This window comes from Cyanistes caeruleus, chromosome 1 (assembly GCF_971803275.1).
Source record: "Cyanistes caeruleus chromosome 1, bCyaCae1.hap1.1, whole genome shotgun sequence".
Lineage (NCBI taxonomy): Eukaryota > Metazoa > Chordata > Aves > Passeriformes > Paridae > Cyanistes > Cyanistes caeruleus.
The window spans coordinates 90,011,759-90,038,992 of NC_141701.1; the positions used below are offsets into that span (position 1 = coordinate 90,011,759).

The 27,234-nt window shown below is 41.1% G+C and overlaps 1 protein-coding gene across 9 annotated transcripts in view; it reads left to right on the forward strand.

The window, feature by feature from the left end:
* The window catches only part of ATXN1 (ataxin 1), a 474,819-nt gene that overhangs the window by 205,539 nt on the left and 242,046 nt on the right, over positions 1–27,234 (forward strand). The window contains exons 5-9 of one of the 9 annotated variants that reach the window (XM_086841760.1): positions 459–523; positions 1,874–2,054; positions 7,727–7,868; positions 8,654–8,762; positions 9,844–10,028. The exons of 7 other annotated variants lie outside the window; for them this stretch is intronic. The gene's annotated coding sequence lies outside the window, so the exon portion shown is untranslated. The remainder of the gene's footprint in view (positions 1–458; positions 524–1,873; positions 2,055–7,726; positions 7,869–8,653; positions 8,763–9,843; positions 10,029–27,234) is intronic. One more of the 9 variants, XM_086841769.1, reaches the window with a different exon arrangement.

The following is a 27,234-nucleotide window of genomic DNA, read 5'->3' on the forward strand; positions in this document are numbered from 1 at the left end:
GGAATGAATTTCAACCCTGCAGTCTCAAGAATTTGGCCTCCAGCTGGCTATATACAGATGTACTTAATCCAAGTGTTGTCCTTACTGGAACAAGTTCCCCTTGGAGTGATGCCCATCTAGTCTATAGGGAGAACCCAATGTCCAAGTGTGTTCCTGCAAATGACCCAACATTGTCAAAGGATAAGACCCATCAGCATTCAGAAACTCTCACCCACACACACTTCCCTTCTCCTGACCATCCCTTGCCAAAAGCCAAGTGCTTCAGCATGACTGTTACCTGTGTTTAGTTATGATTTGCTGTTCTGTTGTGAGGGAGATTGGTAAGCAGCATGAATTTACATGGAAAAAATGGGTTTTTACATTTTTTTCCTTTAATAGCTTTTCTCCCCCTTGTTTTGCTCTATACAATTATTATGGTATTGTTTGATTACATTGCCCCTTTTTATCCCTCTGTGCAGACCAAGCACGCTGAAAATGAAAGGCAGCATGTAACCTTCTGAAGTCACTAATTGTAGTACTGCAGGTGAGTTGAATAACAGACTATGGTAAATTTTGGTCTGAAGTTTTTTCCTGTAGTATAAATTGGACAACAGCAGGAGAGAGAACAAAAGCTGTTTCCTACCTGATGTTCTTGGAAACCTGTTCCCAGTTCTTCATGGAGGATTGCTTCTGTACTTGAATATATTAAAGTAGGGACACATGAATGACATTGATACTCTGCAGTGGAAATAGCTGAGCCTTTTGTATTTTTACCATTGCATGAGACTTATGATAATCTGCTTCTTTCTCTAAATGGAAACCCTCCAGGGAAGTTTTGTGTACTCTAAATAGCATCTCTGTGTGATCAGAGACTTGGCTTCATGTGCATGTAATGCATAATAGATAAAGATACAACAATATAAATGCAGATTAGAGGTTATTCAGTTAAGGCAAGCATGTTTTGGGGGTGGGAGGCACATTATAAAAATGCCAAACAATACATATTGCTGCTATCCTTTCTGGCAAATCTCCATATTTTGCCAAAACATTGTTATAATTCTTAGCAGCAAACAGGATCTGTCTCCTAAATACCTATGTCTAAACCACTTTCTGTCCTTATGTGTACACTCAGCAGATAATCACATTGACTTTTCTCTAGTCTTGTTGCATTGAATGTCATATAGCTATTTTGAAGTGATCTCAGGGCTGAAAATAGTCTGCCAACAGATATGGATATAAACTTTCAGAAGAATATTTACATCCTCAAAGCAATGCATAAACATCAGTTGATCCAACCCATTAAAAGCCCTGGGATACAAATAAGTGGCATTAATCTGTTTTCTAGAGTCACTTACACAGAGAAAAGGCCCCCAGCCCTCTCAGCACAAAGAGATAGGTCTCAGCTTTGACTTTAGCAAGAAGCCAGTGGCTTCTTAGTTGTGTAAATAAACACCATTTTTCTAGTTGTTCAAGAGATGATCAGAGAATTTTCTTCGCACTGGGGTTGTCTACATAAAAAAGTTAGTGTTCATGGTGCTCAGATGGAAACTAATGATAGCACATTAGCTGTGTAGACTAATTCTGTAAGTTCAGTGACAACTCCCTTTTTAGTGATAAGGTGACCCCAAACTAGTTCTCTTAGAGGAGCCCCTCTGTCATCCTACTGCAATTTCTGCATTTTTGTGAAGATGAATTTTCTTTTTATCTCTGTAAACTGTATGATGGTAGAACCAAAGATACACTTCACATATGGTCATGAACTTCCTGTAATGAGTATGGAGGAATAAAAGTAATTTCCTCTCCTTAGATGAAAATTATGGTACAGTTGTTCAGAAAAAGATGAGGGAGAGAGGCTTGCATATTACTATACTTAAACACTTCCCTTTTGACCCAGTTGATGTTTCAGAGGGACTCAGTGGTTACAGCAAGAAACCACTTCCTATTTCTGGATAGGAGACTCTGTAACAGGAAAACAAGTTCTTTTATGACCAATTGCAAGGGAACACACATCCATTCCTGCTGCAACATCAGATGGACATGTTTTGTTTGACCTTAACTACATGATACGGATTCAGGCAAGTACTGAGTTTAACAGTATTCTCTAGAGATACTGCACTCTGAGGTCCCATTATGAAATCCTAGGCCTGGAATAGTGCAAGTCCCAGCATTAAGTGTAACTAAGGACCTTCCTGAATGTGCACAGTGGACTGGGTATGGGGGGATAAATAAGTTACTGTGAGTTTTCTCTGTTTAAAAAACTTACGTAGTTTGTAATCTAAAAAAATACGCCTTTTTTTTTTCCAGTTGAAATTATTTTTGACTTTGTTACCGATCTTGCTGCAGGAGAAAATACAGACACATCAACCTCAAAGCTTTGTCTGAGACAGGATTGCATCACAGATTGAATTTCAGATTTTCTTCCATTCTGTAAAAGGCTTTGAATACTTAGATTTTTACCAATTCTGCCATGCTATTAGGTAGAATAGATAAATTGGTACATTTGTTATTTTTTTCAAATTTACATAAACAACCTTTAGTGGAGCAAGAACAGAAACTTAAACACACATCCTCTGGCCACTGGCTAAGCTGTCATTCTCTGTGTGCCCTTTAGTCCAAGAAGCAGTTAAATGTTTACAAGTAGCTAAAACAAGAGGCTTCACTAGAGCTTTGGATTCTGCTACTTAGAGCAGAGGCAAAAAATTGAACTGGTGAGAGATGAAAGCAAGCTGGTAGTTTGGGCTCTCCTCTGCTAGTGAATGTGTATTTGCACAAAGTAAAGAGGAGAGTTTGAGGGTACCCAGCACAGTGGCAACAGACTGTAGGTTAGTGGCAAAGGGATGCTCCCAAATAAGGAGTCTCCTATCCTTCGGCAGAGAAAGAATTTTCCTGAGTACTTGGGTGTTTTATAAATGGGATAAGCATAAGTAACAGTTTTGTGAATAGTTTACTGGAATAGGATACCCATCACTAGATGAAACTGCCTGATGAGCTCAGCATACATTTACATATACTTTGCAACAATCCAAGCTACGCTCATTGGCTGAATTTGTTACTTGCTGAATTTTGTACCTAATTCATGTTTCATCTCACTTTATGGTAATTTTGTGCATGGTAATAGCTTTCCCTTCTCTGTCAAATTAGTTTCAAAATGAAAGCAGGAATCTAGAATGGCCTTTATAGCCTTTCATACATGCAGAGATGACTGCCAGTGCATGTGGGAAGCCAAGTTCTGTCGTCAACCACAGTTTTTTTTTCTGACCTCTATAGGAGTCTAGAACTTGTATCTTGGAGAAGAATTTACCAATGAGTAACCACCTCAGTTATGCCCCCTGAGGTTGCAACAGGTGTAATCACCACAAATTGTGTCTTCACAGGAAACCAGGAGCAGATGAATGCAAGCCTGGTTTGCCACTTACAGAGGTCAGACAAGAGTGGGGTTTGAGTTAAGAGGCTCTTAGCGTCACTGCAACATTAAATGATGAAGACAATTAAAAAAACAGGGTTCATTCATGCAGGTGTAATTGCTGTGTGCTTAAATTAGTTTTGAAGGTGGAACTTTAGCTTCTAGGTCTTGTCAGAAATTTTCAAAAGAACCTACATCTCTGAGCTACTGCCAGTTTCCTGTTGTGTGCATATACAAAAATCTCATTTTAAATCCTGATAAGCTCTTGGCTTTAATAATGTCTCAAGACTGCAGGTTTCCTAGCTTATTTATCATGCACTGAATAAAGAAATTCCTTTTGTTGTTGGTAAATTCACTGCTTTTCAGTTTCCTTGAGTATCAGCTCGCTTTGTATTGTCTGAGGAGATAAAGGGGAATACTCCACTTAACCTCTCAACATCATTCTCTGCTTCCTTTTCCAGTAATTTTCATATGCCTGTAATACTGTGTAAGTCATATAAATGCTACCTTTTAAGAGAAAATAATGAAATCTCTCAGTATCCATATAATGAACTCCTCTGTTACATTCCACTGCCTAATAACATTGTGGTTTTTTCCATTGAGGGATGCCTTATTTGGTCGTTCTGACAAACTGCTGTTTTCTTGTAGCAAAATTGTTCAACATAGTGTTTTTACTGTTTTGTCAATAAGCAAAGGAAATAAAAACCTTATGGGATTTGAACAAGAACATTCACACTCCGTATGTGAGCTGCGTTTGAATTGGAGTGTGGTGGGGAAGCAGAGTATAGTATGCAACCTGTTTACTGAAGTGCATGCCAGCAAGTGAGATTTCATTCCCATTTGCTAAGATCTCACTTTAGACCCATTTTCTCTTTTTTTCTTTGCACTGCTCCCTCACAATATCCAATGCTAGCAGCTTTTTTAATTTCTAGTTTGGGGAAAAAAATCTTTAATTTTTAATTTTTTTTTTTTTTTCATTCTTAAGTGCTCATCCCTACACTGGACTTCCAAGATCAAATTATGCAGTATCTGCTGTAATAAAATGATCTAGTAACACCTGCTGTTCCTCAGGCATTATCAGTCAATTGGGAGCTCAGCAGCATGAAAGAGGTGGATCTGTCTCTGAGCTGAGTACTTGGAATCTGTCTGAATTTAGGCTATGTCTACAACTGAATTTCAGCTTTTTGCTGATGAGTTAATGAATGGTATGAAATTGTGAATTGGAACTATTATTTTTTTCTAATCACATCAGGAAAAGATTGAATGCAGGAAACCTGAAGTTGATTCAAGTGATGCAGTGTTACATAATATGTATTAAGCCAGTGGAAAGCATTGCCATGAGCTATCCACAGATGCTTCTGAGGATATAAGGATCATCCAGAACTGCCTTGGATAAGATTTAAACTGTTTCAGGGGACTGTGAGTTCAAAATGGAATAAGCCTTTCATTGATTATCTGCTGTTCCTATGTGCCAGTTATTCATTAACTGACCACGTCTTGCTTGTTTCTGACCACTCATTGGAAGCACATCAAATGGAATAGATTTTATGCCAGTTGTCTGCTATGATGCTGCAGTTTCTGTGTTTGCTATCAATTGTGAGTTTAGACAGGTTTAAATTATGTTAATTAGTCTATTTTGATGTCAGCGTTCCCTGTCTGTTGAGACTGACACAGCTCCACCCACCTATTAATGAATATGTTAATTAACTCATATTAGACACCTGAATATGGCTCTGGAGCCAAGGGAATAGTGACAGCTGATGGCCCTTCAGGGCACAAATGGTTTCTCACTACGATCAATATTCTCCACTGCTGAAAATGCTTCTTACTGTTTTGGACTTCCACTCACTTAACTCTCCCTCCGGCAGTTGTTTACAATACTGAAGTGCAACCAAGAGTTCAAGCAGAGTAGCCTTAAAAGCTGCCTTAATGACATCTATAGAAAAATCATCCAACTCAGCCTTCATCTTCAGACAGAAGGTCAGAGCTCACAGATTTTGTCGTTAGGCAGCTTCCATTTTGACCCCCTTTTCCCATCCCCACTCCATCTAGCCAGTGGGTTAAAAGGCTGCTTAAAATAGTGAGTTTATTTCCTGGTGCATCAGAAGTCTCAGATATTCTGGAGATCAAGAAGGTATAAAAACAATGTTTCAGCGTTCTCAGTTCCAGATGGACCTGTTTGCTAAAGCTGTTCTCTCACATTCATGGGAGGAACAACCCTTTTTGGAGCTGGTATTTATGCTTGGCTCAGAAAGGGACAGGCAGGGTTTGGGATTAAAGTGGTTTCATCAGGAGACTTCTGGGTGGGCTCTGGATTAGCATACTACAGGTGTGGGCACAGACAAAAGGTGGGCTATGCTTCAGGCTGCTGTCTCTCCTTGCATGTGGTCATGTTTCTGCTGGGTACAGTGGTATTCCCTCTCTGAAAGAAACTTGGAAAAGGTGGTGAGGTGGCAGGAAAGGAGGCCATAGCACATGTTTTGTTCCCTTTCACCTACATCATGAAGGTACAGGAAAGCAAATATAGCCAGGGGAAGGTGGGCATCATTCTGGCCAGAAGCTGTGCATTGGAATTTTAGCTGATTTCATCTGAATCTGCTGAATCTCATTGAAAAGTTTTTCAACATACTCACATGTCTTGGACTCAGAATTCTTGTCTTCAGAGAAGCCTTAGGCATGCTGGAGCTCAGGATCCACTGTCAAGAGAGATGTACACTAAATTTTTATCCCAGTTATAATAACAGATCTGATTTTTCAAGAATGCTGCACACACAATATCTAGCTCCAGAAACTTCAGCTGCAAGGATCCCTATGTAAAAGTCATATACCATGTGCAGCACACCAGCTATAGCTTCCCCACCTCTGGGTTCCAGAGTCCTCTCTGCTTCATTCTTCCTTTATGCAGTCAGTTCTTAGTATCTATTATATATTAGTATCTCTAAATCAAACTATCCTTTATGTAACTGTAAAAATGTCTGTGGATCAACAGGACCAATTGGTGTATAACTGGGATATTCTGGCACAACTGTGATACAAATACTTGGAGGTATGTAGGAGATAAACAACAGTTTTCCTGGAATGTTTCTATATGGGAAAGTTATAGGATTGGCAGCACTGAAGTTATTTATTCCTTGCAAGCTACACTGCTCAACTGTGTTTAGTGTAGCCTAAAGCAACCACTCTGTCATGGGAAAAGAGGTATTAATTCCCTTTCTGTGCCACAGCAGCCCAGGCTTTGAACAAAGACACTGTGTACACTGAACTGTGGAAACTTACAGCCTTGTAATCAGATGTTACACTATTGACAGTGATTTGGGGGGGATGGGGGGGAGGAGGGGTGGTTTGTTATCTAGTTTGGATGAGGTAAACCCATAAATGCACAAGTTAGTTGGTAACTGAGGAAAGGACTCAGATATGTGAGTTTTTAAAGTCTGTCAGTGAACTTGACACAGGAGTTTCGGTCATTTTGTGCAAAGCTGACCTTATGTCTGAACTGACAGCTAAAGTTGAAGGAGCTGCAGAACCATAAGATGTGAAATAAGAAAGATGATTCATTCAGGACACTTGGAAGTCAAGGAGTGCCAGTGAAAGGAGCCAGGCTTTCTTGGCTGCATTAATTGAGGCGCATTAATCGAGGAAGATGTGTTTGCTTTAGGGCATGACCAGTCAGACATCAAGCAACACATGATTTCTCTTTTGGAGGAGGAAGGGATAGCATTAAATGTTCTTCAGAGAGGACAATGGAAACCCTTGTCATTGTGTCAGACCACAGTGGTATTGTTTAGAGCAGGGAAATGTAAAGAACTTGTTATATCTATATACTCCTGACGTTAAGCTCTGGGGCGTTCTGTGTGGGAGTTGCTGCTGGTGCCAAGGAGCAGGCAGGGATTTCAAGATGTTGGCTAAGTAGACCTATCTGGCAAAACGAGACTGCAAAAGGACGTAGGATGAGATGATTGCAGTACCAGGAGGAAGAAGGAGCCTGTGAGCCCTATGTGGATTACAGCAGAAGTAGGGTTTTCATAATCCAGTAAATATGTGGGTTAAGTATTTCTAGCAACAATTGTTTCTCCTTTAGTGCTTCCAGCAAAAATTTCAATACTTTGTGGTTAAAACAGCAAAGCCGAATGGAAGAAACCTGTATGCTGCTTTTTGGAGAAACTGGTGGGATGGCATTGTTTTGTTATGCACTGATCAGTTCGTGTTCAGGTTTTGGCTTAAAAATGCCATCACTTTGAGCAAAAGGCAAGCAAAAACCTGTCAGGCTGCAGCATTAAGTCAAGAAAGATGCACCAGTGTGAGTACCTGACCAAGGACACTAATGTTTGACCTTTCCTGCAACAGAGTAAGAGAGTGAGTCAATATAGATCAGGTGGCCAAACAGCACCCAAGCTTTGTCAAAGCCAAATTACACATAGTGAGAGGATCTACCTGATAGAGAAAGACTGTAGAACACTACTTGTACATGCCAAAGAAACTCACAGAGGTAAATATTAATTCACTTAGTTGGTGGGGTTTTTTTTATTATGACTAAGTTCCAGACCAGCTGACAGCTTTGTTCAGAGAGTTTTACAGTATCTCTGACCACATTTAAAGTTTTATGCACACATTTAAAGTAAAATACATATAAAATGCTGGAGACATGTCCGGCAATGGAGACATGTCCAAAAATTACATTATTCATGTAGGGTATGTTATAAAGCCAGAAGAGGGTGAAATTTTAAAGACATTCTAAAATAAATAAAGAGCCTAGATAGAAAAATTTTCCAAAAAATGATCTGCATTAACTTATAATGTGAGAACTTTAATTTCTACCTACAAGGATGCATGCATTATTCGTGATGCCCCAAGTCTGTATGTCCTGTTGAATCAGCTGTATAGGCATTTATAACTTGGAGAAGTTCTTTGTAATATGTTTCTCTTGGCAACCAATCTTATAACCTTAATGAAAGCATCTAAAGGGGAAAGGACAATTTGCGATGAAGTCAAAAATCTGCTCAGGCTGGAAAGATATAACAGTCCTTTCTGTATAAGAACAAGTTTATAACATACTCTGCGTATGTGACTCATGCTGTAAAATAGAATGATTGTAATGACTGTGTTTGCATCAGATAATCAGATAACCCACCTATTCTGAAAAGAGCTACTGTAAGATGTTTTTACAGAGATACTGGTATGAGACTTGAAGAGAAAATTCAGGCAAAAGATTGCCAGATGCAGAGAGCACTTGCATTGAAAGCAAAATCCATATTTTGTATCTCTCTCTTAGAGATTTGACCAAAGGTTGGATGCATGCAAAACTGAAGATTTTTTATAAGTTTATCATCTCGACTCTCACAAGTTCTGTTCAATGAAAAGTCAGATTTATATGTGCATAGAGGTAGGTCAGAATCACTTTTCTGATGTCTTTTGAGTGATTCTGGAATCAGGGTGATGAGTCTTCAAAGTGCTTAAAGAAGTGTTTGTTAGTAAGGGAAACAGTAATTTCAAACAGAATGAATTATGCTCCATTTTTCTTTGTCTCCAGAAACCACTTCCTTTCCTGAAAGCATCCAAACAGCCAAAAGGCACTAGTGACCAAACAGCATAATTACAAATAGAACTAATTACACAAATTAATCTTCTGAGACCTACTGAAGACATGGGGAGTACATATGAAGTTAAAGTTTGTATTCCCAAAGTTCGGATATGTTTAAGTCTCTGGTTTAGGCCTGTCCTACTTCCAGCTAACTAGTTTGCTCATGTTTTCTTTGGATATTTTTCCCAAGTGTGCTTTTTCACTGTGACTCATGCAGGATAAAGCAAACAAGGTTGGAGTGTGTGAAAGCAAGCTTCCGGAAGAGTACCAACTCACACTATATAAATCCTACACATAGGAAAAACCTGTTGTCTTTGCAAACCCATAGCAACATTCTCTGGATGGAGCAATGCCTGCAACTTATAATTGTTTAGTGGGGTTTTTTTGGTTTTCTTTTTGGATCCCATTAGACAATGCATCGTGCATTGTAGAGAAGGGTGACTTGGAAAATAACTGAGAAATACAGTCAAGTGGTTAAACACTAAATAAATCAGGAAGGTGGGAAAACTGGAAATTTTTTAATAACTCTCTTGAACTCTGAAATTCTAATGCTTCCAAATGCAGGGGCAAAAAAATCAAGAACTCAAAGAAAGCCCCCAACTTCTTCTGATTTAAACTAGTCTCATTATTTGAGTCTGTGTGTAAATCATGCTCGTTAAGTGCTTCAGATTACTGTTTCTGAGGTTTTCTAGGTTGTATTTTTTGGTTGTATTTATGCTATGAATTACTTTATAGCTTGTTGGGGTTTTTTGAGGTGGGAGGTTGTGTTGTTTACATTTGTGGATTGATTGCGAACAGTTTCCCAGAGAATATTCAATATCTAAAATTTCAGCTGGGTTGATTAGCTGTGAATGCTCACATATGTTGTGTGGCTTTGTTCCAGTTCCTGGATTCAATGAGCGTAACAACTGTGGCAGTCTGGATTTTGAAAAGTACTGACGGTATCCGGAAGGCACCAGTTTTCTTCAAGTCCCATTGGCAAAGACAGAGGGAGGGATAGGTCCCATTCAGGGACCTGAATGGAGCAAGACATAAGGACACTAATGACACTTCCCTCTGCTTTCTCAGGTAGCTGTACATGCTCTCCCAAATACAGATTCTTTTATGACCTTGAGCAGCAAAAGGGGTTGCTGCTGCTGCTTGCTGCTTTTTTCCAAGGCTTACTCAGCTGTCACAGGTGAAGCTCTAAGACTGAATTTAAGCAGAAGCTACAGTGGGATGTAGTGGAGCTAGGGAGAAATGCTGTCATGAACACAGATTTCTGCAGATAAAAATTATACTTCAAGCCCTTTAAGCACATGTTATTCTTTGAACATAATGGGCTGCGTTTGTTAATTGTTTTTCTTTGGCATGATTGGCAGCCTATCTGTTGAGACAAGACAGAATTACGGCCAGGGAGAGGTTTGGTGGGTCAGAAGGGTAGGCAAGCAAATCTGTCCAGCAAATGGAAGTCTGGATGTTGTAGCACACAGCCTGGGACAGGCACTGCCTTCTTAACTTCCCAGAAATCGACACATCAGTGGTATTTCTTCAGTCCAAACGAAGAAACATTTGGCCTAAATGGGTGGGACCTAACAACTGTAATCAGACTATTTGTGGATGTGTTTCTTTTTCTGGAGCTTACAGGCACATGTGTCGATGAAGGGTCTAAACGGTGAGTGTGTTCTAAGAGAGGGCAACCAAGAGCTTCGTATTAGAATCAGCAATGTTCCCCTTATTTCAGTGCAGAGCTAGTTGCATTTTCTTTTGTTCTTTCAACAGGTTAGTAATTACTGTTGCAGTAATTAGGCATGATGGAGAGTATATAAGACAATAAATGGTTATTCTGTGCAGTAGTGGGGGATATTTGGTGCCAAGCTTATTATTTTCAGTCAAAGCTAATTATCTCTATTATAATACATGACTCTCTTCCTTGAATTATGAGTGGGAAACTGCTGAATAGATTTTATTTTTTTTTCAAAGTGCCCTGAACCATGGAGAGAAATGAAAATTAAAAACAATGAAAAGCTTGTTAGACAATGAGACGACTCATCTATAAAGCTGTTTCTGATAGTTTTTTTCCCCCCTCCTCTCTCGTCTGCAGTTATATAAATATCAAATGCTTATCAGGAAATAAATTGTTGCATTCCACATGGCATGGGTATAGAAGTTTAGTCCAGACATCAGAGGAAGCAGCGTGGATTCAGTGGGAATTCGGAGGGGGGTGCATGGCCAGTCGGGAGCGCTGCCTGAGGAGAGCCGTGAGGTCACCCCCGGGCCCGGCTCTGCTGCCCTCGGCCCGGCCGCCCTCCGTCAGCAAGGGATTTGCAGATGTTCCCGTCAAGCGCCTTTGGAAGAGACTGGCTGCCCAGAACTGGCATCTGTTTTGCTTGTGTGTAGGGCCTGCCCTGGAAATGTGAGCAGAGAAGCAATGTCAGAAGGGATTATACCCTCTGGCTGGCTTAGCTCGAGCGATGGAGCCGGCGGAGAGCGTGACTTTGACTGGTAGGGTTCGTCTGCTCGGCAGATGCTGCCCTGTCATTGACTAATAACGCAGCCGTCCCTGCTCCCCTTACATCATGGTTTCAATTTGTAGCAGTGACAAGGCTGATCACCTTTCCGGTCTCAGCCGCCTTACAACATAACCTTGGGTCTGCTTTGCCCCACGCTTCTGAATCCCGCTGTAACTCGACCCGCTGACTGGTGACAGCCGTAGTAGAGCTGTCCCTCGCTGCCAGCGCGGTTCGGGCGGCTCCCGGCACCCCTGCTCCCGGCACCCCTGCTCCCAGCACCCCTGCTCCCGGCACCCCTGCTCCCGGCACCCCTGCTCCCGGCACCCCTGCTGCCAGCACCCCTGCTCCAACACCCCTGCTCCCGGCACCCCTGCTCCCGGCACCCCTGCTGCCAGCACCCCTGCTGCCAGCACCCCTGCTCCCAGCACCCCTGCTCCCGGCACCCCTGCTCCCGGCACCCCTGCTGCCAGCACCCCTGCTCCAACACCCCTGCTCCCGGCACCCCTGCTCCCGGCACCCCTGCTCTCAGCACCCCTGCTCCAGCACCCCTGCTCCAACACCCCTGCTCGGGGCACCCCTGCTCCCGGCACCCCTGCTGCCAGCACCCCTGCTCCAACACCCCTGCTCCCGGCACCCCTGCTCCCGGCACCCCTGCTCTCAGCACCCCTGCTCCCGGCACCCCTGCTCCCGGCACCCCTGCTCCCGGCACCCCTGCTGCCAGCACCCCTGCTCCCAGCCTTTCCCAGAGCCTGCCCCGACCGCCTTCCCCTGGAGACTGGGCAGCCAGGCTCAGGGGCAGGAGGTGCTGCACAGCCACGCTTTGTCTGAACGCGCCGACAGCGAAGAGCTGGGAAGCTTTGCTGGCTTGTGCGTGTTCGCAAAGCAGTCATTGAGATACCCGCGTCAGGCTCTGTCGGGTGATTGATGGGGCAGTGGGAAAGGCAGCTGGTTGCTGTTGCTGTTTGCTGTTGAATGTAAATACTCCTGTGTTAAGAGGGCCTGGGGCAGGGAAATGTGTGTCTATGCGTGTGCAAAGTTCTGCCGTTTCCTCACAGACTTTGCCTAATTTAAAAAATTTTGGTTTTAATTTAATTCCCTACAAGAAGAGAAGCGGTAAAGCTTTCCTGCGAATTTACAAGGCAGCTTTCCTTAGAAATTCTGTAGCGTGCTTTTCCATGTGCTACACAACAGATGTTTGAAGCTGATCGGTGTCATGTGTTGCATTTTGCGGTACTTTAATACGTGCTTTTGAGAGACAGGCAGTACAAAGAGGAACCGAGACTCTAAGATGGATATAATTTTCACAGTGCTGTCTTTGGTTGCTCCAGTAAAACCACATCAAACTACCACTGTGTTGTTCATCTGCAGTCTAGGCTAAAAGCTGCTTGACTCCCGGCAGAAATTTCATCCTTTACCTGCACACCAATTTTTCCAGCAGTCCCTTGCACCACACAAAAATTCTGTTTATTGAATTTATAGATTTTCATATTTCTCATAAAACTGCAAATCAGACTTTCTCAGTTTCCTTTGGTAGTGGTATTGTTAAACAGAGGTGATGTCACTGAATGGCTTTTTTGATTATGTAGGTTTTATTTATTTAAATTTATGGTGCAATACAAATTGTCTTTCTCAAATTAAGTGTGATCTTGTGACCTCTCTGCAGGGAACTTACACAGAAGATTACTGTGTCTGATGTTCATCATTATGCTATCGCAAATCTTAGTTCAGGTCAGTGATTGCACTTTGAGAACTTCCTTTTAGGGAAGGTGGCTAAGCTGAGCCATAGCAAAGGTACCTTATTAATTCACTTCCTTGGTGTCACCGAACATCCAGTTTGATGAAAATGAAAGGTGCTTATCACTAAACTGTTTATAGATCCTATAAGGCTGTAGCCATATATTCAACAGGAGTGGCAGACAATTAAAAATTAATAATAAAAACAGATGCTATTCAAAGGTGGTGTTTCAGATTTTTTTCATATTGTCCCTATCAATTAAGATAGTCAGTGGGTTAGGAAGAATTCACATGTATTAGCATTCAATAATGTTTATTTACATGAAAGAGGGTTTTAAGATAGGACCTTGGAGTGACTAATGGCTAATATAAACTGTGTAAGAGCTACTCAGAAAGAATTAGTATGTAAAGTTAAGACAACACAGTCAGCTATACTTTAAATTGCATCTAAATAAGGATATAAAATATTTATCTGAGATGCAGGAGAAGTGTAAGCCTCTTGACTTTCACAAGGCAAATATATCTATAGCACAAAGATGAAAATAGAGACAGTTTTCACATAATCAAATGTGTAGCACTCATTCCTTCATTCCTTGGCCTGAGAATCCAAAATTTAGTAGCTAACAAGTAAATATTGTAAAACATAGTATTAGCTGATTAGATCTGGCAAGAAACAAAACTCCAGACTAGGAACCTGCAGTCCTAGGGAGGAGGAAAATCCATTAAACATACACAACAGTAACTCATAATGATAATTTTGTAGAGATGTTTCTGCAAACTGTAACTCAAAAAGCCAAACTAACCTATTTACAGCTTCCAACATCTCAATAGAGTACCTTTAGATGCTAGCCTATTTTTGTTTTATGTCTCTTTTATACTGGCAACATAACTATTTTTAAGTGTATCTCTGCGGGAATTTATGGATTTTATTATGTATGTTTTTGTACTATAAGAAGGAGAATGATCGATTTTGTTTATGCTTATGCTGGTTGTTGTTTGGCTGTGAGACAAGGTTGCTATCAACAGAAGGGATGAAGCATGAGGTAATGACTACAGCTTAAATGAGAACACTTGTCATACCTGCTTTTTTCTTGGACCGATCGTCAAGTATCAAGGCACAGTCAAATGCCATGTGTGTTTTCTTTCATGTTTACAAACTGGCAAGCTTAATGGAAGGTAAACTTTGACATTTCTTAACAGTTTCCTTTGCCCTTGAAATCCAAGCTACTAGTACTGTGCTAAACTATTCAGGATCTACTGAGAGTCAGTGGAACAGTTCATATGTCCAGTATGCTTAACTATTCCCTGAAATGATTCTCCTCTGCTAAGGGTGCATTTCTCTTGTTCGAGCCTTTCTCCACAGTCTCCAGAATCTGAGATTCCTGAAGGCCAGTCCTGCTACAAGATGAAGGCAATGTTCGGTACTTCAGCCTTTTCCATATCCCATGTCACCAGGTCTCCAGTCTTGCTGAATAATAGGCTCACGTTTTCCCTAGCCTTCCTTTTGTCACACATGCACTAATAGCAGCCCTTCTTGTTGTCTTTGATATCCTTCACCAGATTCAGTTACATTTGGGCTTTGGTGTAACCAGCTTTGTTCCTGGGGGCTCAGACAATGTCTCCATATTCCTCCCTGGTTGTCCTCCATCCTCTGTATGCTTCATTTTTGTGCTTGAGTTGGTCTAGGAGCTATTGCTATGGCCATTCAGGCCTCCTGACATTTTTTGAAATTGTTGGGATGGAAGTCTTTTGATCTTGGAGGAGATAGATGATCCTTTAATATTATCCAGCTTTCTTAGGCTTCTCTTTTCTTCAGTGCCTTATCTCATGGGACTCTTCCAAGCAATTTTTGAAGATGCCAAAGTCTACTCTCTTGAAGTGCCCAGTGTTTTGAGCTTGATTTTTGCCCTCCTCTCTGCCCTCAGGATCCTGAACTCCGCCATCTCATAATCTCTTCAACCAAGGCTGACCTTGACCTTGACATGCCAAATGAATCTCTCCTTGATGGTGGGCGTGAGCAGCAGAAAGTGTTTTGGAATTGGCTCTTGTCATCCGTGCTCTCTAGAAACCTCCTGGATTGCTTATTGTCCTGCTGTGTTGTCCCTCCAGCAGATATTGAGATGATAGAAATGTCTCAGGAGGTCCAGGCCTGCAAATGTGATGATAAAGTTCTTTAAACTGTTAGGACAATCAGGTGAGGGAATGGAAGGAACAATACTGTTGATAGAGAATATTTATGTTAGTGCAGAACTGTTATACATTCTGTTTTGCATACTGCCTGCTGAAAAGATTACTACAAACATACCTCTCCATACTGGAGACTTATTAACCACACTGGAATTACTGTCCCCTCAGACCTGTTGCTCAGCATGGTGGGGACCACTTAAACCTGTTCTCATCTGAAAAAAACTTGAGTGAACAAAGACTAAATATTTAAACATTTTCAGCCAACTTCACTCATTTTGCCTGAAGCACAATCTCTCCCTAGCAGGTCAGCTTGCTGTAACCTCTGGCAAGGGTGAGAGGCAGCTGGGAAGATCATCATCTTCGGCTGGCATAGCTAGGTCTGTAAAAGGACTTCTATCTTTGGCTTTTCTCCACTCTAGACATACTCTGCATATGACTAATTTGTTTTTTAAAAGAAAGCCACAGAACACTTACCCAAAGAATTCTGCTGCCACAGCATTCCTGCTGAGAGGAAGACTGAGCTATGGTCTTGTCTTAGTCTGGGAGGTGAGAAATCTGATGGTGTTTGCAGTTATTGGTCTAACCTGGAGTGGAAAGGCCAGTCAAGAATGTACAAGGACTGAGAGAAATGCTGCTCAGAAATGAGACCTTGAACATTTACATATACCCCTGAACCTGCCTGAGTGTTGAGCGTTGGAATCACGAGGAAGAGACACCATTCAAAGGAGACAGAAAATAAAAAAGAGAGAGGAAATACTGAACGAACTGGAGTCTGTCAAATGCAAACGTGAGAAGATAGATGCTTTGTGAAAGGGTCTTAAATTTTTACTATTTTCTTTGACTGATCAGAAATGCCACCAGGACCTAAAAACTTTATTCCTGGACCCATGTGAACCAGAAGCTTCTTTTTCTAGCTTCTTGGTTAGCTGCAATTTGCAGGTTTTGCCTGAAATTCTTTTAATTACTACAAATTTTAATTTAAGAAAGAGTTGGACTCCATTGGTGGGACCATATCACAAGGAGGATTGACAAAAATAGACTCAGCTACAGGAGAACCCCTTCTCATGTTAAGGCAACACCTGGTACTGCTATGTCAATTGCTGTATGGACAGGGACTTCCTGAGGAGTCTGCAAAATCTGGTGTAAAGAGCTAAACTCCTCTGGCAGAGATCCATGAAAAATTGTGAGACATAAGAAGAGAACCACCCAGGTATATTCAAGCTCTACACTCCAGACAATTGAGTACAGGGCTCTTGCTTCCAAAATGAATTGTTGAAGAGGAAAACAATCTTTCAGCTTCCAATATCTGTGACAAACTGGGCACATTCTGACATCTTAGCAGTCATAATTCCCCTCTTTGCTTTTCTGCTTCATCTTCTGTGTATTGTGAATGCCACAGGCCTTATAAATTCACTTGGAGTTTTTCCATTGTGCTTCCACCATTGTCACCCCTACATCTCACAAAGCGGAGTGACCTTTTTTCAAGGTTTCCTTAAATTCTGTTTTGTAAACCACAGAGTGTTTTTTTTTTTCATAATCCAGAAACTGGGTCTTAATTCCACACTGTAAGTCAAACATGCAGAATGGTAACAGCAGGTGAGGAGGTGCCTTAGCACACCCATCAGATGCAGAAGTCAGATTCTTTCAGAGTTGGAAGTTGCTTTTTAATAGATTCATGTGGTAGTACTAATGACGGATGTTATAGTTATTAAACACACATTTTGTAATAATAGAAAATAAGCATAAAAAGGGTCTCATGTGAACCCAAGAGTCAATGTTGTTATAAGAGTGAGAAATAAAGGGGGAAGCAATAAGTATTAAAAACCCGTAATAATTCAGGCAACTGAGTTGTGCATTTCTGGATGTGTTGGTGATTTTCCACTGATATTTCCTATGGAAAGAATTTATGAATCAAAGCATAAGAGTTGTCCAGGGAAGATTGGTCCCACATGGATACTGTTGCTGTTTTAACTCATCCAAATCTTCAAAACTATTCACTATGAACAGATTGTATTCATAAGTACAGGAAGCATTTGCATTTAGCATAGCTAAATTAGCTGAAGCAGAAATGAACACACTCCATGTAATGTTTAACCAGAAAATAGAACAGTTGTATGGTCAGAGTGAGACATTTGGAGGGCGAAGATAGAGCAAGCCAAATTTTGCTCCTGGTTTGGGTTATCATAGAAGTGCAACATTTTTCATAGCAAAACATTGCTGGATTAATTTGCTTTCTACTTGCATTGGCACTCTTGTCCATTATTATTTTCTATTTAGGCAGAAAGGAGAGCTGAAACCTCCAGTTTTAGCATCATGGAAAATGGCTAAGACTGTTTACTCTGAAGGGACCTGTCTAGTATATATTTGAGGAAGGAGATATACCATTTATCGTGTTTTATTTTAAATAATGCTGCCTGGGTATCAGTACATTTCCCTTCTCTCTTTCCTCTTCAAAAACTCCAAAGCAATACCATTCCTAGGATAACTTTTGACTCAAGAATGTGAGGTTACAAACCATCTCAACTCTTGCAGAAGTAAGTAGGGTTAGGAAGGTTTGTAGATACCTTTGCATTCTCAGACACAGCTAGCAATTCACATCACTGAAACTTCAGATTTAAAAAAAAAAAAAGGGCCTGGAGTTTTCTTTCAATTATCTTTCCTGGAATAAAAATTTTGCAAGCAGCTTACAAGTATTAGAAAGGTTGTACTTCTTTAAGTTTATTAGATAACACACCTACGCTTGCAAGAAGATTAAGGATGGGCAGAAATGTTACCAAAGTTTCATAACGCTTATGCAAATACTTTTCATCTAGAAACATGCTAAGTGCTAGGATCTCTATTGCTTCCCAGTTTCATTTTGGACACATTCAGTGAAACACATCATATTTATTACCAAACCTTTGGAAATGCAAGTAGCTGAGAGTTTTAGGAGTTAAACTAAACTTGTTTAGTTTGTTTGAAACAGTATTCTCATCATTACAAAGTTTACTATGTGTTGGCAAGTGATGTAGAGAATTGGGCTGAAAGGTTTGAGGTTGAAGTCTTCTGGGGTAGGAGCAAATGTAGCTGATGCTGTCTAGCTCTGGTGGGTGTGTCAGTCACATTTTTAATACACCATTTTTCCGACACTGGGCATTTTCACTCAAGACTGAACACACCACAAAGTTTTACTGGCCAGGTCATCTTGAACCCTCTGGAGCTATATGGATACAAGCATATGCGAATGTCACATTAAGAGGAGTCAGGGGGTGTACCCCTGCCCCGGTTTCTCCCTTCTTACAGTCCCTCTTGCACTTTGATTTTCATGCCCACCATGTAAGCTGGAAGAGAGTGGCATTGCCCAGTTTCCCTTGATCTGGAAAACAAGGTGGTTGGGACTGAAAGGAGCACTGCAGAGTGTGCTCCCATGGTCTCCACCAGCCCATGTTCAGTGTGGCTTTTCACTGTGAGGTTCTTGCATGCTGACGCAGCGTCATGGAGTGTTTACTGCTGTTGCAATATGTTCTCTAAGACACAGGATATCATCCAGTTCCTCTGGTTTCTCACTCCAGCATCTCTCCAAGAGGAAAAAGGGAAAGCCTGATATGGCAGTATTCAATTATTCTTACTGTATAAGGTACAAGCAAAACATCTACTGTTAATCATGGATGTTTTAAAACCATAAACTCGTTGTCCATATTCTTTAACAGTTGGGGAAGAAAGTTGATCTTTCCTGAAAATATTGAAGCAGATGGGAGCAGTGTGAATGCCAGAATAACCCTACAAATTCTACTAACATGAAACAGTTTTGGACAGTTCAGGACATCTGGAGTGAATATGGGAGAGGGAAATGAAAAATTTCTTGAATGTACTTAAAGGCTGAAATAGAATTACAGTGGCACAGACATGCAGAAACTGAATGAAATACTCACATGGATATGGCAGAAGGCTTAAAAGGAAGTCAGCCTGCTAGGAGCAGAACTATTTTTAGTCTCCTAATGAAGAAAGCAGCTGTATTTGAGAAAGCCAGTCACTCATTGCTTGGAAAATCAGCTGGAACTCTTTCTGGATCCTGGTGTTCTGGTTGTGAGAGGAAAATCTTATGTGTAAGCTCTTTCAGCCCTTGAGAACCTTAAATGGCAGTCATCTTGGCTTTTGAAGCACAGTTGGAAGCTTCTTGGGAACAGATTCACAGACTTCTGTCGGAGCCCATGGTCACTCTGTGGTGTTCAGCCATTCTTGGAATGAGCGTTTCTTCAGGAGACAGCAAGGATCTGGCAAAGTGCTGTGAGATGTGCATTGAATATAACATTGACTTCTGCCTTCTTTTTTGTATTTTTTTTTTTTTGTTCTGTGCAGCTTGTTATACAATGTTTATTTCCATTCTTAATTTCCCCAAAGCTTTGCTGGGGTGTAGCAGGCTGTCCAGTTTGTTGTAAAAACCCTGTTTTCTTGTCTGTGTAGTGCTTGTGTTAGGTATGGGAATAGAAGAGAATTATTTTACTGCTCTAGTGAAACTTGAATTGTGAAAAATTGTGTCACTGATCTTAATGTACCATCTTCTTTGTACAGAATAAGCGCTTTTGTAAGGTTTCTTTGGTATAAAAGAGAGAGATGTCTTTTTCTGTCATATTGCTGAGTTAAACAATCAAAGTGAGTTATGTGTGTCCTGGCTGTGACAAGAATGGACAATAGTTATCACCATGTCAGAACCATTGAATGTGCTTTCTGGAAGTAAAAGAGACAACTTGATTTTTCTGCTGGCTTGAGGAACCATTTCTGAGCTAGTTAAAGTAGATGCATTGTAAAAGGATGAATTAAGAGAGAAAGGATTTTAGCTTCAAGCCAGCGTTGGAGAAGCCTGACCACAGCCATCTGCCTGAGATGGCCTGGCATTTTTCAGTGAGAGGATGAGACTAGTGAGGAGGTCAGCTTGGGATTGGAAACCTGCTCCTGAAAGTGGTCAGTCAGTTTCAGTCAATGGTCACCTGCCAAAAGCATCAGGAATTGAACAAGATCTTAAAGGTGGGGGGAAGAAAGGATATGGAAGAAGAAATGCCACAGAGAAGGAGCTGGAACCTGGACTTCATGGGTATCCCTGCCCCTGGGCAGGTTTGCCAGGCTTCTTCAGTCACTTCCAGCTCCCATCCTTGCATTTGGTTTCTTTAGAAATATGTTTTTTCTTGTCTGTCACATGCTTTAATACATGAAGTGTCTTAAACAGGGGGGGAACATCTTGTATGTAGGTATGTGAATCCTCAGAAACTGGAAGGAGGGGAAGGGGTTGTATGCACCTGATCTCCCTGTGTAGTAAGACTATGGTCTGGGGAAGAAGTTGATGCTCTCAGCCTATTCCCATTTGCTTGTCACCTGCCAAGTGTTTGCAAAAGATTATCCCTCTGATTTCCTGGCACAGTTTCTTATCTCTAAATCTGCCTCTGCTTGAGCAATATAGTTTTAGAGAATAACCTGAAAGTATTGAAAAGTGGGAAGATCATTGACTGAATTGCATAAGGGGAAATTACGTGAGTATTTATTCTGGCATCAGATAAGCAGCTTGGGGACAGTGACCAGCAGCTAGAGAGGGAGCAGGAGCCTCCTTGCCTGACTCAAGGGCAGTCAGTGCCACAGGTCTGACCACAGCCTTGCTTTCTGACACAAATACCTGAAGTTCTTAGATGGTTTCAGTAGATCCTGTTTTGCATAAACCATTTCTATTTTCCCATTACTCATATGTCCCTTTGTTAATAACATAATGTAAATAATTCTGTGCTGGATGTGGCATTCATTTAAACAGGTGTAACACTAAAGCAGTCATAATTGGTTTCAGTGTTCCCAGCCTCCTCTTCGGCTGCAGTTTCCAAAGGAGTTTACTTGTTTTTGCTTTTGAAGCAAAATTATTACCATAATTCACTCATCAGTCTGCTGCTTTTCATGTTAATTCACTTTTATAACCTGGTAGGAGGCATGATGAAATGCTTTAGGCTGCCTCCTAAGGTTATTCTTTGAGTGGCCGGTGTTTTAAATGGTTGGGATGGGCATTGGCAGGAAGAGTTTTGTGATATTTACATTCTTCAGGAATCTGTGTAAAAGTAAAAAAATGCTTATCCTGATTCTGTATAAATACCACATCCAAAGCACACCTGTCTTCTGCCATGTGGGCCAGCTAATTGGTTTTTGATCTATTTTTACTGTTCTTAGCTGAAAAGCAATTTTTTTTTTGTTGCATTCCACAGAAAGCTCTAGAGCTGTTTTAGGGGTTTGTTGCAGTGAAAAATAGCAGTGGTTCTGTTTTTTTAAAAAGCATTCTCAAAGAACAATTACAATGATTGAGAATGCTCCTTAAAAAAACCCAGAAGCATGTACATTTTTCATAGCTACACGTCTCTAAAATGTCTTTGTGGGTTTCTTCACATATTCAGGAAACTTTTAAAAATAAAAAGGAGCAAATCTATCTCTGAGCTTGGCAACAGCTGAAGTTTATATTTCACAAGTATCTGAAAATGGGTTCCTCCCCATTTGCAGACACAGATGCCAAAGTTTTAAACTGACAGTGCAAAGTTTATATTGCTAGCTTTGTAAAGGCACAAAGTAGCGTTTTTCTGCTCTGTGGCAGTCTTGCACTTATGCATGGCTAGGATGAGGCCTTGTTGGACACTGATTATTATTATTATTATTATTGTTTATGAATTCCTAGCTTTGCGGTCGTGCGGAGCAGCATTGTTGAATCGGGAACTGTAGACATGAAAATAGCAAAAAGGTTGCCCCTGCTGCTAAACTTTTGGCAGTATTTTGTATTCCATTCTTGTCTGTATTAAAACATAGAATGTAGTGAATGGGCCAAACCCTGAAATCCTTATTTGGTTATTATGAAAAGAGAGAGAAAAGGCTGTGATTCATTAGGAGAGAGATGAATAAGACACTGCAGAGAAGGTCTGTGCAAGGTAGCTCAGAAGCTTCATTTTTCTTGTGTTATAACCCAGCAACATAAGGGTTGTCTGAGCACAGCAAATAGTGGCTCTATCAGAAGTAAAGCTTTAAATAGTCCTCATGCTGAGGCAAACAGAGCAGTGATGTAAGGAGATGCCTGCTGCTTATGTGATGTGTCTAAGCATGTGTGTGCATGGTCATTTGGGAAAACTGGTTAAATTCATGCCCCTGCAAAGATGTCTCAGGTGGAAATCATTGCATGGGAGGCTCCTGATTCCAGCTTTTTATTTTTGTTGTTGTTGTTGTTTTGGGCTGCTGGGAGCACAAAATACCTGGGGTTACCTATTATTTCAAACAAAAGGGGTACAGGAGAGGGAGCAAAACCTGTTGTTCCAGCAGCAGAGCAGTTACTAAGTGGCAGGTCATTAATCCCACTTCAGTATATTGCTGGGAGCAGCAGGAGTTACAGATGTTTAATTGCATCATCACAGTATAGTCTCTGATGATGGTGGTTTGGGTTGTTGTAATCCCACAGAAATTATACATTGGCTTCAGTGCTTTGGCCTGCCTGAGCATGACTGATCGTTATCTTCTCTTCAAGATTAGCTGAAAGTGCCTAGCTAAACACTCTGAACTTTGTGGCAGAAGAGGAGGAATTTGGGGGCCAGGTCTGTGAAAATGTTGCACAAAAAAGGCTGCTGTGTTTACTCCCTTGTTCTCCCCTGGCATAAATGGAAAAATGAGAGCAGTGCAGAGCTCAGCCTGTCAGCTTGCAATACATTCAGCTACTTAACTCCTGGCACAGGCCACTACAACCATGAAAGCCTGCATTTCAGCAAAGACCAGAGGGTGTTGTAAATAATATTGGGATGCAAGTTTTTGTTCCCTTCTCCCCGATTTTTATGTCAGATGCTGAATGAGTCGCCTGTGCAGGTTTGTGAGGGTGGGAGGTTCAGCTGCTCTGCCTCACACTCCCCAGCCCTCCCTGATCTTGTGCCCCAGAGAATCTTGAAGATAGTTTTAGTAAAAGGCTGTTCTGGGTGCCCTTTGGCTCATCTGTTTACAAAGTCACAAAGTCTCTTCTCATTATTTTTCAGGGATCAGAGGGGACACAAGTTTAAATATTAGCTCAGTTATTTAAACCCTGTGGCAATGCCAGTCTGCTTGGCACATAGTGTTGAATCTAGTGATAAGATATTCAGCCGACTGATGACCCTCGAAGCATTGTAAGAAATATGCTGATTAATTCTCTGCGAGGGATAGGAGGGACAAATCGTCTTCTATGTTTTAAGACAATTGCTAGTCAAGAAATCTGCCAAAAACCTGGGCTTGGAGATCCATGCTGTTGCCCTCCAGCAAACCCTGATTTCTTGGAGTCTTTTAGAGTACTCCTAGATAAGCAATACTGCAGATGAATAACAAAATTTAGAAAGAGTTCTCCAGTAAAAGCTTTGTGCCTGAAAATATTTTCTGGTATATAATTACATTTTTGTCCACTAGATGGCTTTTCTCCCCCTGCCTGCGACTTGATAGAGCAATTGGAATTAACCAATTGTAATCTTATCTAAAATTGTATTACTTACAGAATCAGATATTTCTAGCACTTCGTTCAAAATTTTCTATTTATTTTACAAAGAGCACGCAGGGAATATATATCCTGTGATGTAAATTTTCCTACGTGGAACCAATCTTCTGTATGTCGGCACAGAGAAAAATGCAAGTTAAGATGTTTGACTAAATTGTTTGGCAACAAACAATGTTTGCTGATTATATGAAATTATCAAAGACCACAGGGCACATTCTGTGGTTATTAAGTCTCTAGCAGTTTCACTGAAAAAATAATGTAAAATTTTCCAGACCTTGTTTTGGTTTGATTTGGAGTTTTTAGGAATCATAAATAGAGGAGTTCCTCCCCTTACCCACCCAGTTTGTAGTATAATATTAATTAAGGATGTTTGAAAGCAAATTTAGGTTCTGCAATCATTATGATTAAACAGGGCAGACGGACAGAGCTCTGCATTATGTGGCTAAAGCCAAATCAAACATCTTGCAAAAAAATAAATGTGCTATTTACATTGAGAAAAGTCTCAGTTTTAGTGATTCTATGAGTCCCTCTGACCACTGATGAGATATTAGCAGGGAAATGCCTTTCATGTTGACTTTACCACATGGATGAGATAGTCAAGAGATAGTCAAGGTCAAGAGAAGAGTACCCTGAATTAGTAAAATATGTGGTATTCAGGTTATGATAACAAAAATATAATAACATATCCCAACAAGTATTTTATTATTATAATATTTACTCTCTTAAAAAAACATAACCTGGTGAAATTAAAAGTAATCACCATGCTGATGTTCACCATTTCACTGAAGAAAAAAAGAAGAGAACTGGTACAATTTTATATTAAAAAATTGTTCTCGAGAAACATTTATACCAATGAGTCTGATGTGGGTAAGCACACTAGATGAAGATGAGTGAACCAGCACTTGAGATTTGGGGCATTTCTGCAAGGAAGTTACTGCAGGAGCCTGCCTGGAGATACAGTTCCTCCTTCATAGCTAGCGAGTGTTTGTTCAGTGGGAAACTTTCATTTTCAGCTGTTGAACCAGAGCAGCTCTTTTTTTTTCCTGTCAACTTCCTGATAGTCACGGGAGGAAAAAAGTAGTAATGTTCTCATTTCAGCATCCTTCGCCCTCCTCCTTGCTTCTCTGGAAGATGAAGCAAGCAAGCTATTTCTGTTACTCATCTTTTCCTTCAGCATCCTTCCTTCAGGATCTTTCTCTCTTGTTAATCATTCCAGTGCCCATTCCTGTCCCCAGTTCTGGCTTTCTAAATCTTCACCTTAGGGGTTGTTGGGTTTTCCCTGCACAGCATGGGGCCTTGCTGGAGAATAGGCTGGGCTGTTGGTAATCTCCAGGAGTAGGTGCTGGCTGGTAGCACTGAGATGGAGGAGAACAACCACTGAAGTTATTTCTCTGTGATTCAGGAAGCCAATGTTGCTACATTTTGCACTCACTTTAAGCTTGGAAAGGCAGTTTTTGCTGCCTTGAAGTTCGTTTTTTATTTCTCTTTTACTTAACAGAAGCTTAGATAATGTGAGTATCCATGACTGAGACCAGTGTAGACACTTGCCAGGGAAATCTTTTAACTGCAAAGCATATGAGTGGATTTTTAAGCCCCATTTGACTAATACCAGAAGGATTAGTCTGCTATTTTGTTTGATGCCAACACAAGAAAAACGTCATGTGCTTTAAATTGAAAGGTTACATTTACTTGGGTGGTGCTAAGATGAGGTGATGCAAGTCACTGTGTTAAAAGCCCTGGTATGCTCATGGCCCTGGGTCATGGAGATCTTCAGGCTGAGCCAGCAATTGTGCTACCCGTCATGAATGAATGGGGTGGAGGAGCAGCTCCTTCGGCTCACCAGAGAGCTGACACTGTGAGTGCAGGAACTGTGAAACGCTTGCTAATGCAGTGGTGGTCAGCTAAGCTCTTTGGTCCACTTCTGGTCAGGGTAACACACAAGCTTAGATCTTTGAGCCTCTAAGCTACCTTCTGCTTTCAGTTACAGCAGCATAAATCCATTGACTTCCCTAGCATTCCTACACTGGCCTTATTCCAGTGCTCCCAATAGCAGAGTTAAGGCAACTCAAGGGAGGAGAAAGAGGAGAACAGAACACAACTGTGCTCTGCGATTTCACTATGCACTTTCAACCATTTGGCTCAGTAGAGAATGTTCTTTCTGGCCACCAAGAACTGTGAGGCCACAGTGAACCCTCAGTAGCACTTCTGCAGGCACATCAGTGCTGACATAGAAACCCTTCTCTAGCATGTCAGGATGTGCATGCTACTGAACATGCAGCAGTAACAATCCCATTTTTTAGCTCTGCCCTACTCCAGTCTACCTATCTGCTGATCATAGCCAGGAGAGACCATATGAAATCCTCAAAGCCTAACTAGAGCATTCCAGAAATCATATTAAAAATAATTAAACAGAAGAAAAGCTTTAGCTCAGTTTAAAAATTATCTGGGAGGTGATGTGTGGGGTTCCTGTCCCTGACACAGTGGGTATCTGGAACACTGTGAGACCACAGGTTTTGCCAAGTGCCAAGGTAATTGGGAAGAGCCAAGTCATGCTAGTCTTCAAACTTACTGCAGCAGCACTCTGTCTTACCTGTGCTGATCTTAGGGAACTTGGCATAATGAAGTAGCGGTTGACTGAAGTCACCTTTAATCCATCTTCAATTTTAGCATTGGCCAAAGATCTCCTTTAACCAGTGCCAGTTTACTGGAGTACTGCAGCACTTGCTCCAAAAAAAAAATCCCAAACTTGGTCACAGCAAGTGCTCAGCTGGAGGCAGGCAGGTCATGTATAAACCAGCTATGTTAGCTCACAGTTCTTCTGTGCCACTGTGCACCCCTGTAAAGACCATGCTGAGGTCCTTTCAACTTCTTCACTGGGCCTTTGATCTCTTTCAGCTTTGTGCATTCCTCTCTCAAAGAAAAATGGTTTTTACCACCAAAGAAATCTGTAAAAGAGATGTTACTAACTCAAACACCTTCATTCTGTAAAGGAAATGTAGATTTGATTCCTTTCGTGCATCTGAAATGCTGCTGCCAAACCTCTGCTATGAAACGTAAGGAAAAACATAGAAAGCTAATAAAAAATAATTGGTGACACCAAAGCAAGAAGACGTGCATATCACAGATAATAAATTTGGCTGTGCACTGAACATGAAAAGGTTTGCTAAAGTTTCTCCCTGTCTTTTCAATTTAGACAGGGGTTTACAATGTTGAAAGGACTGTCTAGGTTTGATCTCAGGTTGGCCCAAACGTGCAATGACTTCTGCTGACCTGTCCAAGCAGAGGAGCTTGGCCAGGCCTCAGGATTGATTTTTCTCTGATTAACCCCAGAGACCATCCTCACTTGACACAAAGATTTCAAACACAC